The following is a 19,546-nucleotide window of genomic DNA, read 5'->3' on the forward strand; positions in this document are numbered from 1 at the left end:
AGGCTAGTGCCGTGCGGTCATCAATGGTACACGAGAGGGCCTTCGGCGCTGAGAGCCCATACCAGTGATGTTTTGTTGAATGATTCAAACGCTGACACTTGTTGACGGACCAGCATTGAAATCTGCGGCAATTTGCGGAAGGGTTGCACTTCTGCTACGCTAAACGATGTTCTTCAGTCATCGGTGGTCCCGTTCTTGAAGGATCTTTTTCCGGCCGCAGCGATGTCGGAGATTTGATGTTTTACCGGATTCCTGATACTCACAATACACTCGTGAAATGGTCGTACGGGAAAATCTCCACTTGATCGCTGCCTCGGAGATTCTGTGGCCCATCGCTCGTGCGTCGACTATAACACCAAGTTGATACTCTCTTAAATCTTGGTAACCTGCCATTCTAGGAGCAGTAACCGATCTAACAACTGCGCCAGACAGTTGTTGTCTTATATAGGCATTGCCGGCCACAGCGCAGTAATCTTCCTGTTTACATATCTTTGTATTTGAATACGCACGCCTGTATCAGTTTCTTTGGCGCTTCAGTGTGGTATTGTGTGTAGGAAAAGTATTGTGAGTCTGTAACTTCTCTTATTTTGTCGACATAAACATGTTCAAATGTGTGTGAAATCTTATGGGACTTAACTGCTAAGGTCATCAGTCCCTAATCCTACACACTACTTAACCTAAATTATCCTAAGGACAAACACACACACCCATGCCCGAGGGAGGACTCGAACCTCCGCCAGGATCAGCGGCACAGTCCATGACTGCAGCGCCCTGGACCGCTCGGCTAATCCCGCGCGGCTTGTCGACATACAGGCACAGAAATATATCAAGTGTGTTTCAGATAGGTTCTCACTACTTAAATTATGTCCACGATTACTGAGGGATTGCTGTTAGCACTCAATGGGTTTGACTTTACGCGGCATACATAGGCATGTACATGCTTATCTAAAGGTATGAACGCTATGTGAGTTTTTAACCGGTGATATAGACAGTCGCACGATAAGTGGATCTGAAAATGAGAGCTTCCTCGTTAATGCTGTCATTGCAGTTATTTGTGTCTTGTTACTTGCAGTGACTATCAGTTGTAAGTCTCTTGCTCTCCAAGAACTAATTATGGTTGTTTTCATATTATATAAATATATTTGTCTGATGTACGTGGTGTTTTGGTGGACATTGGAGATCCAGTAAATTGTTGGCGCTTGAAGTGACCTGATGTCAGGTGAGACCGACCGGGAGTGGCGGCTGTTAGCATTACGGAGCACGCAGCGGACGGGAGCGGCTTGGCTGCGTTGAGCACGGTTCGGCCGTAGGGAACCACGCTACATTTTGTTACACCTCGTATTTTTATAGTTGTCTCAAACCACTGTCATTGCATTTGACTGTATCATAAGTTTTCAATATTTCTTTGGTTTCATGACGTAATTTTAATTGTTTAAAACCTCATGGATTACTGACACAAATGTCTGTTACACTCACTGAGTAGCTTAAATGACGGTCCTATACTTTATGTTACCTGAGTGCCTTAAGAATATGGAAACTTTAAATGGTTTTATTGTAGAGTAAATATATGATTCTCGTGACCTTTTTTAATTTCATATCTGCATAAGCCAGCTTGGACGTAACATTGTGAAGAGTATAATTAATGTTTGGTTTTAAAAAATGTTTGAAAATATTAGTCGGTTTTTTGACACTCAGTCCTCGCTCCGCAAACCACTTGATATATAAGGAATTTCAAATTTTCTTGAAGTGTGCTAGATACCAATTAGCCAAATGCTTAGCGTTTCAGTGCATCTGCAAAAAGTAGGTAAGAACAACGCGATGGTTTTCTTATCTAGAGATCGCATATGGTTTTTTTTGGTTTTTTATTTAATTTTTTAGAAGACCGTGATATGTTTCAGGTAAGGACAAACGTCCACTAACACAGATGGAAGTTCGATAATGGTAGGATTGTGACCACTCGGGACTGTGGCTCATGGTTCCACAATACGGTGCCTCTCGTTGGTCTTAAAACAATGAGTCTCATGCACATATAGAACTGATGCGTTAAGAAGAGCCATATTCAAAGTCCCCATTCCATTCCACTCGAATGATGTACAGCCATTTCGCATAGCTTTTGTCAGGAGATGTTGCATGGTCGAGTAGTTTCCAGCCCTGCCTAGCCAGCAGAATTGGATGTTCAAGTGTTGCGCGGATTTGTAATTCACGGCACACCTACTTTTTCGGCCCTTCCCAGCCAGCAGCATAACATAGTCTAGGGAAAGCGTCATTGATAAGTAAATTCGTCCTAGAATCTGGGTTCTAACCCTGCCACTGCCTGCGTAAAAATAATCAGCAATGGGTGCTGAAGACTTCCGTCATAAGAAGTCCTTGTCAAAGAGGACGGAGGAGCGGACAGAGGTTCAAGGCACGCTCTTCCACTTGCGGGTTAGAAACTGCCCCAAAAGGCTGATGAATCAGCAATGCTTAATGGTATCAGGATGCAGAAAGGCAATGGAAACCATTAGGTTAAAGGCACACTATTTGCATTCACAGCATATGTGTCCTGTAATTATGTTCTCCCTATTGGCAAAGGATTCTGGACTAGTCCCCCATTCGGATCTCCGGAAGGCATATGCAAAGGGGGAGGTGACCTTGGTAAAAGACTGAATAACGAACGAAAGAGTAACGTTCTACAAATCGGGATGGGTAATAAAAGGAGTTTGAACATGGTAGGAAAGCTAGAAAATCTGAAAAGGGAAATGCTAAAACTCAATCTAATTGTAGTGGGTGTCAGTGAAATGACTTGAAAAGAAACAAAGATTTGTAGTCAGACGTGTGTGGGGTCATGCCAACAGCTACAGAAAATGTTACAACAGGAGTAGCACTCGTTAAAAACAGCAAGGAAGGGGAGAATGTGAGCTACTGCGAACTGTTCATTGATACAGTTCTTCTTATGAGAATCGACAATAAATCAATACCGACAACGATAGTTCATGTATACATGATGACTTCGCAAGCAGAGAATGAAGAGAGAGGAAAAAGTATATGAGGATACTGACGGGTAATTTCAGTGCCTACAGTGAGATAAAAATGTAATAATTATGAGCGACTGGAATGTAGATGTAGGGGAAGGAGTAGAACAAACGGTTACTGGAGAATATGGAGGAATGAAAGTAATTTAGTTCTGCAGTAAATTTTAGCAACATCAGGTTACCTTCCATTAGGAACGTGGGCGCACTCAGCAACTGTGATATGATTTACAACTGATAGAGCACAGGAATCAGTCGTCCTTTTTGCAGATTTTAGAACTGTGATGGATTCCTGGACAACAGGAAACTGACATGCGTTGATACTATGGTATAGTGCGTTGATAATGGCTAGGCACGAGCCAAAATCCAGATTTGACAAATAAATCCAGCACAAAAGGACGACTGATTGGTGAGCTCTATCATTTGTAAATTTCATTAACTAATAGCGAATACTTTGTTCAGAAATAATAGCAGGAGGAAAACTACTTGGAAAAGGCCGGGAGCTAAGGGAAGATTTCAATTAGATTACACCATGGTCAGGCAGAGATTCCGAAATCAGATACCGTATTGTTAGGCGTACGCAGGAGGTGATATAGAGTCAGATCACAATTTTATAGTGATGAAGAGTAGGCTGAAGTTTAAGAGACTAATCAGGAAGAAACATAGCGCAAAGAAATGGGATAGAGAAGCCCAAAAGTAAGAAGAGATACGTTTTAAATCCCCTGAGTCTATAGATACTGTGCTAATTTAGATCCCAGTAAGCAGTTGAAGAGGAACGGACATCTCTACAAGAAGGCAATCGATGATGCTGAAAAGAGAAACATATGTGCTAGGAAGGTAATTGATGAGTAACAAAAGAAATAATTCAGTTGAGAGGTGAAATTCAGGAATACAGATAAGGACGTCGCTTAGGAATGAAATAAGTAGGAAATAAAGGGAAGCTAAGGTGAAACGGCTGCATAAGAAATGTAAAGAAATAGAAAAAAGAAATGATGGTCAGAATGTAATGCTATTGTAAATATAATACTGCCATTAATCCGTATATTTTAAATTTTTTGTTCCATAATAATTTTCAAAAATTAAGCAAACCCTATAACGAGAGTAAGCTTTTGTTAAGTGTAGTTTATCTGTTTAAAATAACCTCTTGACGTAGGTGGAATAAATGTATTAAAACATATTTTGTAAATAATTATATAATATTTCAAGTACAACTGTAATTAATTATGTCAGTTTTGTATGTATATGCTGCCATGGAATTGTAGATGGTTCATACTTAGCGTTTTTGTAAGCAGAAGTGTAAATTGAAAAGGTGTAGGGACCATAGGTAGAACGGATCTCCGTTCTGTGGTGGAATGGAAAATGTGGTGGGGCGCGCGAGTGAGAATTGGCGTGTAAGTGGCTCAGACAGTCGGTAGCTGCCCTGCAAGTGGTGGTACCTGCAAGACGTTGGTCAAGCACTAGAGGTACCGAATTTACCTGCAAGACTGGTTTTTGGCCTCGGACGTGTTCTGCATGATTGGCGCAGTACGGCAATAAATTAATAGCTCAGAAATTTGCAATTTTATCGTAGCCATCAAGAGGAAGACAGAGCTATGTACATCAAGAACCGCACCTGCGCAATGTTACTATGCAGCACCGCCTCACGCCACGTTCGACATCAGTAACAGGCAAAGTACTTTATTTAGAAGTGTATCACAGTATGAACCATCCATCTTGAATTAGTGGAACGTAAGTGTTAAATGTACCTTTGTGTTTAACCGTAATTTTCTATTTCATTTACCTCAGTAGGGTCCTTACCGAAACGAATTTATTCCGAGTATCCTGATGTTTATTGAAGCTTGAATAATAGTAAATTACTGGCAATAGTACTGAATTTGGTAGTAAATTCTGAAAATCATTATTAAATACTGAAGTTTCCACGCGTCAGTTTAATGGCCACCGCTTTGCGTGACCATGAGGATACATTTTCAATAGCATATCTGAAAGTAAAGTAACATAATTACTAGAATGAAATTTTCACTCTACAGCGGAGTGTGCGCAGGAAAGCTTCTGTAATGTTTGGAAAGTAGGAGACGAGGTACTGGCAGAAGTAAAGCTATGAGTACGGGACGTGAGTCGTGCTTGGGTAGCTCAGTCGGTAGAGCACTTGCCCGCGGAAGGCAAAGGTCCCGAGTTCGAGTCTCGGTCCGGCACACAGTTTTAATCTGCCACGAAGTTTCATATCAGCGCACACTCCGCTATAGAGTGAAAATTTCATTCTAGAAACATCCCCCAGGCTGTGGCTAAGCCATGTCTCCGCAATATCCTTTCTTTCAGGAGTGCTATTTCTGCAAGTTTCGCAGAAGAGCTTCTGTAAAGTTTGGAAGATAGGAGACGAGGTACTGGCAGAAGTAAAGCTGTGAGGACGGGGCGTGAGTCGTGCTTGGGTAGCTCAGTCGGTAGAGCACTTGCCCGCGAAAGGCAAAGGTCCCGAGTTCGAGTCTCGGTCCGGCACACAGTTTTAATCTGCCAGGAATATTCATGTGAGCGCACACTCCACTGTAGAGTGAAAATTTCATTCTAGAAACATCCTCCACGCTGTGGCTAAGCCATGTCTCCGCAATATCCTTTCTTTCAGGAGTGCTAGTTCTGCAAGTTTCGCAGGAGAGCTTCTGTAAAGTTTGGAAGGTAGGAGACGAGGTACTGGCAGAAGTAAAGCTGTGAGGAGGGGGCGTGAGTCGTGCTTGGGTAGCTCAGTCGGTAGAGCACTTGCCAGCGAAAGACAAAGGTCCCGAGTTCGAATCTCGGCCCGGCACACTGTTTTAATCTGCCAGGAAGTTTCAAAGTAACATAACTGTTTAACTGCAACATTCTTAACAGTAATTGTTCGTGTTGCCTCTCCATGTCAAAGAAAGCCAGACATATATTGGTGTTAGTAAAACGTAAACAAATAACAGTCCTAAAGAAACGAAATTTAGTCTTGTTAAAAAATAGTTTTGGTCATATGAATGATAGCTGTAAGTTTAATATTTTTTTGCATCCTTGTTGAAACATATGTGTGTCATCTTTCAATAATTACTGAAGTATAGTGATAAATTCCATAAGTAACAGAAAGTGGGATTAATAGTGCTTACTGCCAAGTAAATGGAAATTAAGTGGTTGTGTTTAAATTACGTAGTAAGTGAAAGTAGTTATTTATTCAGTGTCGAAAATTGACTTCATCGTTTTGTGTAGACACTGTCCCCGATTCTGGCTGGCGGCCGTTTTATTAAGCGATACAGTTTATTTTTACAACAGGCGTTGTCTGATAAAAGGTTTCGAAAAGTATTTATTCTCACTGCTTTTCCCACAAACTGTATGATTCGGAGTAAAACAGTTCGATACTTTACCATTAGGTTGAACACGGTTAAAATCTCTCTCCGAGCGTCGATGGTTTGGAGTGTTAGTGCTGCGTAATTTTGTGGTGGTGCTCTTGCCACTACTTACTACACAGTTCTGACATTCCGAGTCGCTGATCTTCCGTCTTTGCAGTGGTAGAATTTAATCATTCTGGTACCGTATTGACGGGAACGCGAAAGTACCATAGCAAGAAGGACCGACTCAGCATTAAAGTCAAAACAGCTTTTGATGAATCTAAAAGCAAGGGTGGTAACATCAAGTGTGCAATAGGATTTTTTCTGTTAAATGAAGAGGAGAGAGCGACTAGGTGGAGAGAGTACAATATTAGAGGTGTCCGTGAGGAGGAAGACTTATCTCACGACGTGGTAGACGAAGAAGCAGGGGTCGATAGGAAAGAGACAGGAGATCCAGTATTATAATCAGAATTTAAAATGTCCTTGGAAGACTGAAGAACAAATAAGGCAGAAGGAATAGATAACATTCCATCGAAATTTCTAAAATCATTGGCGGAAATGACTACAAAAAGACTATTCATGTTTACAGAATGTATGAGACTGGTGATGTACTATCAGACCTTCGGGAAAATATCATCCACACATTTCCGAAGATTGCAAGAGCCGATAAGTGCGAGAATTATAGTAAAATAAGCTTAACAACTCAGACATTCAAAATGCTGACAAGAATAATAGACAGAAGAATGGAAAATAAAATTGTGAATCTGTTAGTTACCAATAATTTTGGATGTAGGAGAGGTAAAGACGCCAGAGAGGCTGTTGTAATCTTGTCATGGATAATGGAAGCAAGACTGGAGAAAAATCAAGACACGTTCAAAGGATTTGTCGACCCTCAAATAGCGTTCGACAGTGTAAAATGGTGCAAGGTGTTAGAAATTCTAAGGAAAATAGGGGTTATCTACGGGGCGAGAAGGACGATATGCATTGTAGAGACGGAACAATAAGAGTGGAAGACCAAGAAAAAGTGCTCGAATCAAAGAGCGTGTAAAATAGGTGTTGCGTCTAGGAATCATACATACTCGGTTCGCTAGGCAAACAATCAAACAATTCCTATTAAAAAGTTTTATTACAACAAGTACGAATATTTAACTTTGATCTGAGAAATCTTGTAGTTCTTTACACATGATGATTCACAAATGCAATTACACTGATGTGTCGCAAAAAAAGGGCGACATGCAAAATAACCAGTCTTCTTCAGAATAGACAAACACAAGTAACATTTCTGGTTCTAGCGACCGCTACCAATAAAAGCCTGTCAACCGAAGTGCAGTGACTGCTGAAATCTGACTGTGCTACGTAGAGATTGCTAATGCAGAGGCTAGATGCGTCGACTAACGAAATGGCGAACGTTGAAGCTGCTACCGAAGTGCCCGCCACCAGTCGGGCGCGGCGCTTAAGTCGTCTTCACCTAGGGGCCTCTGCGTCCTGGAGGGAGGTTAGTCAGCAAGCGATTGGCTGACCTCTTCTCACAGCCTTATCTTCTCTGTCGTTTCCGACTGGCGTACCGGCGCTGACTTCACGCCGTAACAATAGGGACTTAGCCTTTCGCACCTACTGTTCGATCTACACACATCACAAAAAGTTCTGCATCACCTCGATTCCGAGATTTCCGGAACATGCACAGAAAATTGGAGTAGAGATCAACAACATCATTTACGCCCTTTTTCCTGCTCGTGAAAACCACACATTGCATGTTGTACCACCATACAGCGAGACCTTCAAAGGTAGTGGTCCAGATTTCTGTACACAATGGTACCTCTAATACCCAGTAGCACGTCCTCTTACATTGATGTATGCCTGTATTCGTCATAGCATACTATCCACAAGTTCATCAAGACTCTGTTGGTCCAGATTGTCCCACTCCTCAACGGCGATTCGGTATAGATCCCTCAAAGTTGTGGGTGGGTTACGTCGTACATAAACAGCCCTTTTAAATCTATCCCTGGTATTTTGCGATAGGGTTCATGTCTGGAGAAAGTATTGGCCACTCTAGTCGAGTGATGTCGTTATCCTGAAGGAAGCCATTCACAAGTTCTGCAAGATGATGGCGCGAATTGTCGCCCATGAAGACGAATGCCATGCCAAAATGCTGCCGATATAGTTGCATTATCGGTCAGAGGATGGCATTCAAATATAATACAGCCATTACGGCGCCTTCCACGACCCCACACAACGCCACCCCAAATCATCAGGGAACCTCACCTGGCTGCACTCGCGCGACGGTGTGTCTAAGGCGTTCATCCTGACCGGGTTGCCTCCAAACACGTCTCAGACGATTGTCTGGTTAAAAGCATATGCGACACTCATCGATGAAGAGAACGTGATGCTAATTCTGAGAGGTCTATTCGACATATTGTTAGGCCCATCTCTACCGCGCTGCAGTGGTGTCGTGGTTGCAAAGGTGGATTTCGGCCTGGACGTCGGGAGTGAAGTTTCGCATCATGCAGCCTATTGCACACACTTTGAGTTGTAACACGACGTCCAGTGACTACACGAAAAGCATTATTCAACATGGTGGTGTTGATGTCAGGGTTCCTCCGAGCCATAATGCATAGGTAGCGGTCATCCACTGCAGTAATAGCCCATGGGCGGCCTGAGCGAGGCAAGTATTCCACAGTTTCTGTCTCTCTGTATCTCCTCCGTGTCCGAACAACATCACTTTGGTTCATTCAGAGACGCCTGGACACTTTTATTGTTGAGATCCCTTCCTGCCACAAAGTAACAATGCGGACGCGATCGAACCGCGAAGGCGCTGCAGTCATGGACTGTGCGGCTGATCCCGGCGGAGGTTCGAGTCCTCCCTCGGGCATGGGTGTTTGTGTTTGTCCTTAGCATAATTTAGGTTAAGTAGTGTGTAAGCTTAGGGACTGATGACCTAAGCAGTTAAGTCGCATGATTTCACACACATTTGAACATTTATTCTTTAACTACAGACAACACGAGCCGTGTACCTCCTTCCTGGTGGAATGACGGGAACTCATCGGCTGTCGCACCCCCTCCGTCTAATAGGCGCTACTCATGCATGGTTGTTTACATCTTTGGGTGGGGTTAGTGACATCTCTGAACAGTCAAAGGGGCTGTGTCTGTGATACAACATCCACAGTCAGCGACCATCTTCAGGATTTCTGAGAACCGGGGTAATGCAAAACTTTTTTGATGTGTGTATGTATTGAAGAAGCAATGACAAAAAGGCAAGTTCGTGAGTGAGAGTAAAATTCATGGTGAAAGGATATCAATGGCAAGATTCGCGGAAGACATTGCTGTCCTCAGTGAAAGTGAAGAGGTAAGGATCTTCTAAATGGAATGACGGGCTAATGACTACAGAATATAGGCTGAGGGTAAATCGAAGAAAGAGAAAGATAAAGAGAACTAACAGAAACGTGAACTGTGAGATCTTAACGTTAGGAGAGGAAGTTAAGAAATTCTGCTACGTAGGCAGCAAAATATCCCATGACGGATGGCCGGCCGCAGTGGCCGAGCGGTTCTAGGAGCTTCATTCCGGAACCGCAGAGCTGCTACCGTTCCAGGTTCGAATCCTGCCTCGGGCATGGATGTGTGTGATGTCCTTAGGTTAGTTAGGTTTAAGTAGTTCGAAGTTCTGGGGAACTGATGACCTCAGATGTTAAGTCCTGTAATGCTCAGAGCCATTTGAACCATTTTTGAACCATAGTAGATGGAGGAAGCAGAACATAAAAAGATGACTGGCACTGACTAAAACCCATTCCTAGTCGAGAGAAGTCTACTAATGTCAAACATAGACTTTAATTTGAGGAAGAAATTTCTTAGAATATTCATTTGGCACAGAGCACCGTATGAATTGTGGGACAACCAGAAATGAAGTGAATCGCAGAATTTGAAACGTGCCGCTACAGGAAAATGTTGAAAATTAAGTAGACTCATAAGGTAAGGATCGAGGCATTTCTCAGCTGATTTGGCGAAGAAAGAATAAATGGAAAAGACTGGTAAGATGAAGATACAGGATGGTAGGGCCTGTTAACATATCACGGAATAGCTTCCATGGTACCAGCATGAGCTGCAGAGGGTAAAACGTGCAGAGGAAGGCAGAGATTGGTATACACTCAGCAAACAATTGACATGGATTGCAAGTGCTTCTCTGAGATCAAGAGCTTGGTACAGGAGAGGAATTCGTGGCGGACTGCATCAAACCACTCACAAAACTGATGACAAAAAAAAAGCTATAGATATTGACTAGGTGTTGCTGTCGACAGCATTTAAGGCCCCTATTTTGCAGCTGGTGATGCTGGCGATGCTCCGAGTCTATGTAATACAGTGTGAGACGAGTGTGCGCCAGTCAGCGGTTATGCTCTGAACATGCTACTGATCTCTTAAGCCAGCTCCATGACCGCAGCAGCATGGGGAATGGAGAGCCGGTGTCTGGGGTCAGGGCTGTTGGCGTAGGCTGCACTTGCAGGCGGGTGGCGGAGTGGGATCTTGACCTGGCAGGTACATGAGCAAGAAGGAGCAGTTAAGGATGGTGGAGCTTTCATATGCTGTGCGAAGAGTAGGGAGCCAGTTTTGGCAGAAAAAAATTTGTGTTAAGTTCCTATGGGACCAAACTGCTGAGGCCATCGGTCCCTAGGCTTACACACTTCTTAATCTGACTTAAACTAACTTACGCTATGGACAACACACACCCACGCCCGAGGGAGGACTTGAACCTCCGATGGGAGAAGCCGCAAGAATTGTGGTAAGGCTCCCTTAGACCGCGCGGCTATCGCGCTCGGCGTTTTGGCAGAGCCGCGAGTGGAAGCCTTTAGCTGCTATGCTGCACAGCTGTCAGTTGACGGTCACTAACGTTAGCGCAGGGCGCAGCTACTGTGTCACCACACCGAAACCTGGTGGAACAGTTCATGTCTGATCTCGGCTGAGAGCTCAGCAATTCCAGTCCCCATTGGAGGTGGAGAAAGTAGCTTCTGTGAGTCAAGAGACCTAATACCTGAGTGCTTTAGCAGCTGGCTGTAGTACACTGGTGGCTGGTGTTTTGATACTGTGCAGCGTGCTGTTAGTTTGATGCGTTTGGTTTACTCGAAAGCAAACAATGTTATATGTGCAAGTCCTTAATGTTGATCGATGGGTTTTCTCTGTGTTATAAAATAGCTTTCGCTCACAGGGAACCCAAATGTCCCACACACCTGGTGTAACATAAATCAACAACCAGAATTGTCACAGAATAACCATAGAGTTCCATCTGTAGCGTGGTTTCCTAGCCAATAAACCCAATGCACCATTCGAACACGATACAGTGCACTTATCGAGGCACTAAATCACCAGGCTCCTTCCGTCGGTCGCTAAAGCACTGAGGCAGAACTCCTCTTGACATGCAGAAACCACTTCCTCCACTTCCATTGGAATCGCTGATCTGTCGGCTGCGAAAAGACACCAACCGGTCCACTGGGCTGTTGTATCAAACCAGCTGCCACGCTCTGTGCAGACCGTTACTGACGTCCGGTCGATAGTGACGCAGCACAGCGGCTATTCAATGCCATGGCTCTAGGCTTTGCCAAAACTGACTCATCCCTCTCTGTCCAGTAAGTGGCCATATTGCCGTCCGCAGCTTCTCCATCCATCTCGTATGTTTGCCAGCCGGAGACTCCACCTCCGTTGTCCTCATTCAAGCACAGCCCAATCCGCCAGCCCCGCCACCGTTGACGATGCACCGCAGGCTGTCCAACTGCGTTCACGGCACTTGCTTTCAGGAGATGTACCACGCTGGAAGCGGAGCAGGTCACTGCCACACTGTCGTTTCGCGCTGTTCCACCAAGGCTCGGAGCCGTGCCAAAAGCGCTGTAAACACCGTCGATCACAGCCTATAACCACGTTTCTACTGATACAGCAGCGCTAACTCGGTCGGTTTGGTGGAGAGGGAAACTAGATGTGCCACAAATTACGAATTCACGGCAAGCATTTAAAAAGTGTCGAATATTTTGAACTGACTAGAAAAATAAGTCTAGAAAACACGGGTCTAGAAATTAACACTTGATGAGATCTCAACAAGTGATCGTAAGAGGGGCGTTTTTTGTCTGATAATGGCACAGTCGTTATGTTGGTGCTCCGTGAACAGGAGCAAGAGAGTGGTTTGATATATTCCTCTGTCTAGGAATAAAAGTGGATGGCCTTTTGTGATGATAAATCGTTAATCGCTGAAAATTTAGATGACCAAAAAATACGGGCCACGAAGACATGTAAACAAGCACAGGAAGTTCAGTCGGAGGTAAATGATGAGAAAACGGGATTCTCCAGTGTAGAAAGAAATTGCGAGACAAAAGGGCAGGAACCATGCAGATTGGCAACCACGTATTTCAGGAAGAAAATGTGTTTAAATATAGTAAACAAGAGATGCGCGTAGATATAGTAAACAACAGAAATTGTGAGAAACGAGACACAGAAGAGAGAATCAAAGCGGGATCAACAAGTTACTGTAATCCTGATTTTTTTTCTAGATGTACCAAAACGAAGCCGTAAATTCAACTCAATACCTAGGTATCAAATTACGAACAACTTAAATTGGAAGGAACACACAGAAAATATTGTGGGGAAGGCTAACCAAAGACTGCGTTTTACTAGCAGGACACTTGTAATATGTAACAGGCTTACTAAGGAGACTGCCTACACTACGCTTGTTCGTCCTCTCTTAGAATACCGCTGCTCGGTGTGGGATCCTTACCATATAGTACTGACGGAGTACATCGACGAAGTCCAAAGGAAGGAAGCACGTTTTGTATTATCGAGAAATATGCGAGTGAGTGTCGCAGAAATTGTACAGAAATTGGGCTGGACATCATTAAAAGAAAGATGTTTTTCGTTGCGACGGAATCTTCTCACGAAATTGCAATCACCAACTTGAAAGGTCTCTGTTGGATTCCTTTCATGTTTCATTTCTTAAATCTGTTGTCATTTATGGAATAAATTCCTCTTCTAAATTTACTGTGGCGTTTCTGACTATCTGGGAGGAGACTGAGTAGTGGAACGTGTTACTTTTACACGTAAACAAGAACGATCTGTCACACTACTACACTTTAAAACACAGTTTATATGTAATTCATGTCACACAGTCTCATACGGAACCTACATCCGCTTTCTGTTATATACTGTATATGATAAGATACTGTCATCCCCCTTCCCTTCTGTGTGAGAGGATGAATGATCAAATGTGTTTGTAGTTGCATGCTTGAGGGTAGCAGACAAGGCTGTCTGCTAGAGAACAGTAGGACCAACGTCGGAACAGGTAGCTACGCTTTCTTAAAGCAAAGAGGTTTCTATCCTTAGTATGGTTCTGTCCGTCCGTTGTCATGTTGGTATAGGAAGCTGCCCCTCTGGCCACTTCCGTTTGTCTTTGTGAGCCACCCTCAGGAAGCACGCTCGGCAGTAGGCAGTTGCTGTGGGACCGTGGCGAGCGTCTGAAGTGGTAAGACCTCCGGCTAAGCGCGTGTCTGCTAAGTCCGTAGGACAATGGATTTGTTAAGTTCAGCCTAACTGAAAATTTAATCATCTTTATTTCGGGTTTAGCTCTAAAATATCTAAGGTTATCTTAAATTGTAGCATAATGTAATTCTCGTGTGAAGTTCATATTATTTTCCGGTTGTTGCTTTGTTACTACTTTGTGAGTAAAGTGGAACCACGTGTTGATCAGTAACTCTAACTAAGTTCATCAATCTTAAATGTGAATGCTTGTGTGATTATAACGTCTCGTCTTGACAATATTTTACAATATAGCAACTTTTCTTTATGCTTTTCTTTATGTTCAACCCACGTGGAGTGTACTTTGCGATACCAGTACCACGTGCTTATATAACTGTTTGACCCATCAGGTTAATAGTAAGACGTTAGTAACCAGTTCAAGGTTTTTCTTTTGTCAGTTGCTTTTCGATCGAATTTATTTTAATTATCAAAATTACTGTGGAGTTATACACTTTCTGTAAACCAAGTTGACCACGTGGAGCATATGGTGTAATCATCAAAGTAGCCTTCAGCTATTCCTTTTGGGAAGATTTTACAAAGAGTTAATATGAATTTAGTATACCAGTGTGTGGTAATTACCTGACGGACTGGATTGTGTTACGAACGTAATTTCTTCGGGTGAAAACTGAATCTGTTGGTTGTGGTTAATTTCTCCTTGCTTATGTTTCAACGTTCTTTGGGGGTTGTTTTGTGAATGCAGGGTTGTATGCAGTCTCCCAATCTTGGCTCCATATTTGATGTGTTCCGTAAGATTAAAATCTCACATTTTTACAATCCTTAAACAAGGCACCAGCTCAGTTATAACTCACGTATAATATGCTGAAATTTCAATGAACAATCTTAAAATAAATTTCCAAATATAAACTGATTTCTTTCTTTTTATTTAAATTCTCCTTTATATATATATATATATATATATATATATATATATATATATATATATATATATATATATATTACCGGTTGTTGTATGACTGTAAAAGATTATAATCAATGTTAGTCTGTTTGGGAATTTGGTAAACTTAGACTAGATACCTGATGAAACAGTTGCTTAGTAATACAAGATTAACTTCGCCAGACAGCTCACAGCTTTTAACCCGCTTTTATTCTACTATTAGCACCCGATTTCAGCATAGCAAAATTCTTGTAGCAATATTACACATGGCGACCCTGTTCTGTGATTCCGCTAGACTCTGGAATCTCTGAGACGTTAGATTGCAAGCGTTGTATAATCTTAATTTTTTTTCCCTACAGCGCTCAAACAACTTCTGCGTTGTTTCTGAGGAGACTTTCTAAAGATTCACTGCGTTGTTGAGCGGCGTTGTGTTGTTTGTCTTGTTGTTTTGTTTTCTATATTTGTGTGTTTTATATGTGTGTGCGGTCTTTTTTTTCTCGCTTGTAAATTCCACTGTTTCGATCAAAGATAAAAATTTGTTTTGCGTGTGAAAAAGTGAGTACTAGGTTGGGTACCTTTCGTGTAACTGTCGAAATTTTTGGGGCATACATTTACTGTGATTAGTGTGTTGCGTACTTGGTATAAATTGAACTAATGCAGACACGTAACCAAACTAAAAGTAAGCGGTCCGACAACTTAAGCAACATGGACCAAGGGGATAATTTGATTTCGAATGTTAACGCGTCAGGCGGTTCCGAAAATGCAATGGGAAATACTTCAGACGAAATGCAGAACAGCACGAACGGGCTCACATCAGAGCCACAAATTAATTTGCCTCCTACTAACCAAAATGATTTGGCAGAACTCATGAAAGCCTTATTGCAACAAAATAAAGAAAACCCACAGAAATCTGAAAAATCGATCCGCGAGCTAGGGGAACAAATGACGCAGAAATCTGAAAAATCGATCCGAGAACTAGGCGAACAAATAGACGAAAAACTAATCCAGCAGACAAATAAAGTCGACAAGTCGATGCAGAGAGTGTCCGATGATATCTCACAAAGAATAAACAATCTGGCAAGTGAAATAAAAAGTGATATTATGAAAGAATTAGGCCATACATTAGAACAAATCGATGATCGTCTGCAAGCCTTAGAACAGAGCAAGCGGAGTCGCGATGCCGAATCTAAAGAAAGCGAAAAACGGCTACTTAGGAATTTCCAAGAGCTGAGGGAAGAATGCCAAAGGGAACATCAGCAGGTACTCTCGAGGGTCCAAGAGGCGGAAACGCATTGTCCCACGTCCGTTAGCAACACAATAGCGGACAACAGTTTAGCGATCCACGCGTTGGAACAGCAAGTAGAACAATTAAAGCAGACTGGGGCGGAGGACAAGAGACAAATAGATGATAAGATTGCGGCATTAGCGGACATTGTAGGCACGATGAAGCTGACGGAAAGCGAGAACAATACTACACCGGTAGCGGCCGCAGAGACCGAAGAAGTGTGTTCGCTTCTGAGATTTCAGAAGGGACAATTCTAAGTGAACAGGCAACACAAGGCTGTAACAGGCGAATTACAAGAACGCGTGGCGCATCTGGAAAACCGCATGGCGTGTGATTCCGAACTCGCCAATAGCACTAAAAATAGCCGTACGAACAGTGCAGAGAGGGACTCCGGCCACGAGGGAGATTTTGACGACAGGGAAGAATGTAATTTGAGGGGCAGACATGAGAAAAATAGAAACATTCAAGGGCCTCGACAGGAGGAAATGCGGGGATTTGATTTCAAACATTTCCTTACGGTAAGAAAGTTTGAGATATTCCGAAATTCGCAAAAAGGAATACATCCACGAGCATGGCTCGAGCAATTTGAGTTCTGTCTTCCTCCCGACTGGGCAAGTTCACATAAGATAGAATATATGTGTGGCTATTTGGAAGGCGAACCGGCGATTCGCATGAGGTCGGCAGCGCGTCACTGCAACTCCACTCGGGAGTTTCGACAAGCCTTTCTCTCCGCCTATTGGTCGGAAGCGGCACAAGATAGGGTCAAACATGGCATAATTATGCTGCCAAATTTGAACCAGTCTGGTTTCGGCAGCCCTGCACGCCTATTCGACCACATGCTGCAGGCAAATCAAATTTTATACGATCCATACGGGCCTGCGGAACTAATTAGGATATGCATCACCAAATTGCCGATGCACTTGCGGCACGTCATTCTTGCGGGACGATGCAAAGAGGACGTGGAAACGTTTAAAACACTTCTCCAAGAGTTGGAATATAACACAGCAGAATGCCTGCCTAATCAGGCACAAAGTTATTACGGGGCACAGCAGCGCGACCGCAACGGCGTGACTGGTCGTCGCGACGCGAACGGAACAACAATCGGGACAGGCCGTATAGAAACTGGGGTAACAGTCGCGAACACAGGTGGAACAGCGGAAATGATCGAGGACGTGGACAGAATCGTGAACGGAACAGTTACGGCAACCGGAATCGATACTACGGTGAACACGGTGGGAATAGGACTATAGGCGGAGCACCTCATGATGTTGAAATTCGGCCAGCTAACCCTAGACATAATCCAGCAAATGGAAATGAACAAAACCGGCAATGACAAACGATCAGCGCAGAAGGCGCCCAATCGGAACCAATGAACGACATGGCAAAGGAGTGCATACGGTATATAGAGAGGGAAGATATTAGAGAGGATTTGTTGCAAGAAACTACGAGTGCTAAAATTTCGGGAATAAATCCAGTCGTGACAGTTGCAGTAAACGAAATATGTTTTAAGTGTGTCATTGACACTGGAAGCCCTTTCTCGATAGTAAGCGAGGCAGCATTTCAAAAATGCAAAGGGACTGGGACTTGGCCCGTTTTTCAAGTGCGAGGAATAAAGGTGAAGGGCGCAATCTACGGTAAGGGCATAGAAATCCGAAGGCAAACTCGGCTTAATTTTACCTGCCAGGGAAGAGAGTTTGAGTACAACTTCTTTGTGCTCCCAATGCTGAATGTGGCAATGATTTTAGGAAATGACTTCATGAATGCCCACCATGCAGTAATTGACATGGGTGGAGGAGTAATGACAGTTCAAGTTGGGGATCAGCCAATGAATTTAGTATTTGATGAATGCATATTACGTGCCGAGTCAGAAATTAGTTGCCTAAAATTTCAAGCTCAAACCGAGTCGCAACCCAGACTGGAGCTACTCGTGAACTATGTAAGTGAGTCGTGCTCTACGTCTGGTGAGCAGGGAAAAGATGTTGCTTTTGCTGATGCACTGAGAAAGAGCATCGCGGGTGTCAGAACCACGGACAGGGAAAAGGAGAAATTGTATTGACTCCTTAGGAATCATGAACGGGTATTTTCTGAGACTCCCGGGGCGATTAAGGGTTTTACTTACCAATTCAGAGTACGTGACCATCAGAAGTTTTCTGTTAGACCATACCCTATTCCCGTGGCGTATAAAGCCCAGGTGGAGAAGGAAATAAACAAGATGTTAGAACAAGGAATAATTGAGCGGGCAGTAAGCTCGTACAACTCACCCTTGCTTGTCGTGCCAAAACGCGACAACTCAGTTCGTTTGGTGCTAGACTCGAGACAGATAAACACAATTATTATGTCGGAAACGGACAGGCCTGAGAGCCTTGAGGAACTCTTACAACGTTTCCACGGGGTAAAGGTACTATCATCTGTCGACCTCCGTTCGAGTTTTTGGCAAATCGTGCTACACCCATCTTGCAGATTATATACAGCGTTCCTGTGTTACGGAAATTGTTTCCAATTCCGGCGTCTCCCGTTCGGACTAAACGTCTCATCAGCTGCTTTTATAAGGGGATTAAATAGCATTTTACCTGATGATTTGAAACAGCGAGTGACAATTTACGTGGATGACATATTAATTGCGGAAAAGTCGTGGGAGGACCATAATGACGTTCTGAACAGACTACTGGATGTTTTTGAGAAGGCAGGTGTAACAGTCAACTTAGATAAGTCACAGTTCGGACGAGAGAACATAAAATTCTTAGGCCATATTGTCTCAGCAAATGGAATACAACCTGACCCGGAGAAAATTGCGGCGATAGCGGAGTGTGCAATGCCGACAAATAAAAAACAGTTGCGAGCATTCTTAGGCCTGTGTAATTTTTATAAGCGATTTATAAATTTTAGTGTACTTGGTACACCCCGTCTATGTGGTCTAACAGGGAAGAACGCTTTGTGGGTCTGGGATCAAGAGGCACAGGATGAATTTTATAAATTGAAAAAGGCATTGGTAGAGGCTCCCATCCTCGTGCATCCCGACCTGACACAAGAATTCTGTTTAATGACGGACAGTTCCTTGTCAGGATTAGGTGCGGTACTGTTTCAAACGGAAGGAAATGATGATATTACAACTTGGAAAACAATCTCGTTTGGGAGCAGGGTGCTCTCTCGATGTGAAAAAAATTATTCCGTGACGGAACTCGAAGCACTCGCAATAGTTTGGGCATTCTCAAAATTTAGGTATTTTTTATTTGGGAGGACCACCAAGGTGTACACTGACCATCGTGCACTCCAATTTCTGATGAGCACAAAAATCACGCATGGGAGACTAGGACGCTGGGCACTACACCTACAGGAATATAACTTCACTGTAGAATACATTCCTGGACAGAAAAATGTAATTGCTGACGCTTTATCGCGCATTCCTATAGGTTTGGTTCACACAGAAGAAAGGGAACTCGGTGAAAATAATTTTAGCATCCTATACTTACAGAATGTAGCGTTAGAG

This window comes from Schistocerca serialis, chromosome 2 (assembly GCF_023864345.2).
Source record: "Schistocerca serialis cubense isolate TAMUIC-IGC-003099 chromosome 2, iqSchSeri2.2, whole genome shotgun sequence".
In the NCBI taxonomy this organism is placed as follows: Eukaryota; Metazoa; Arthropoda; class Insecta; order Orthoptera; family Acrididae; genus Schistocerca; species Schistocerca serialis.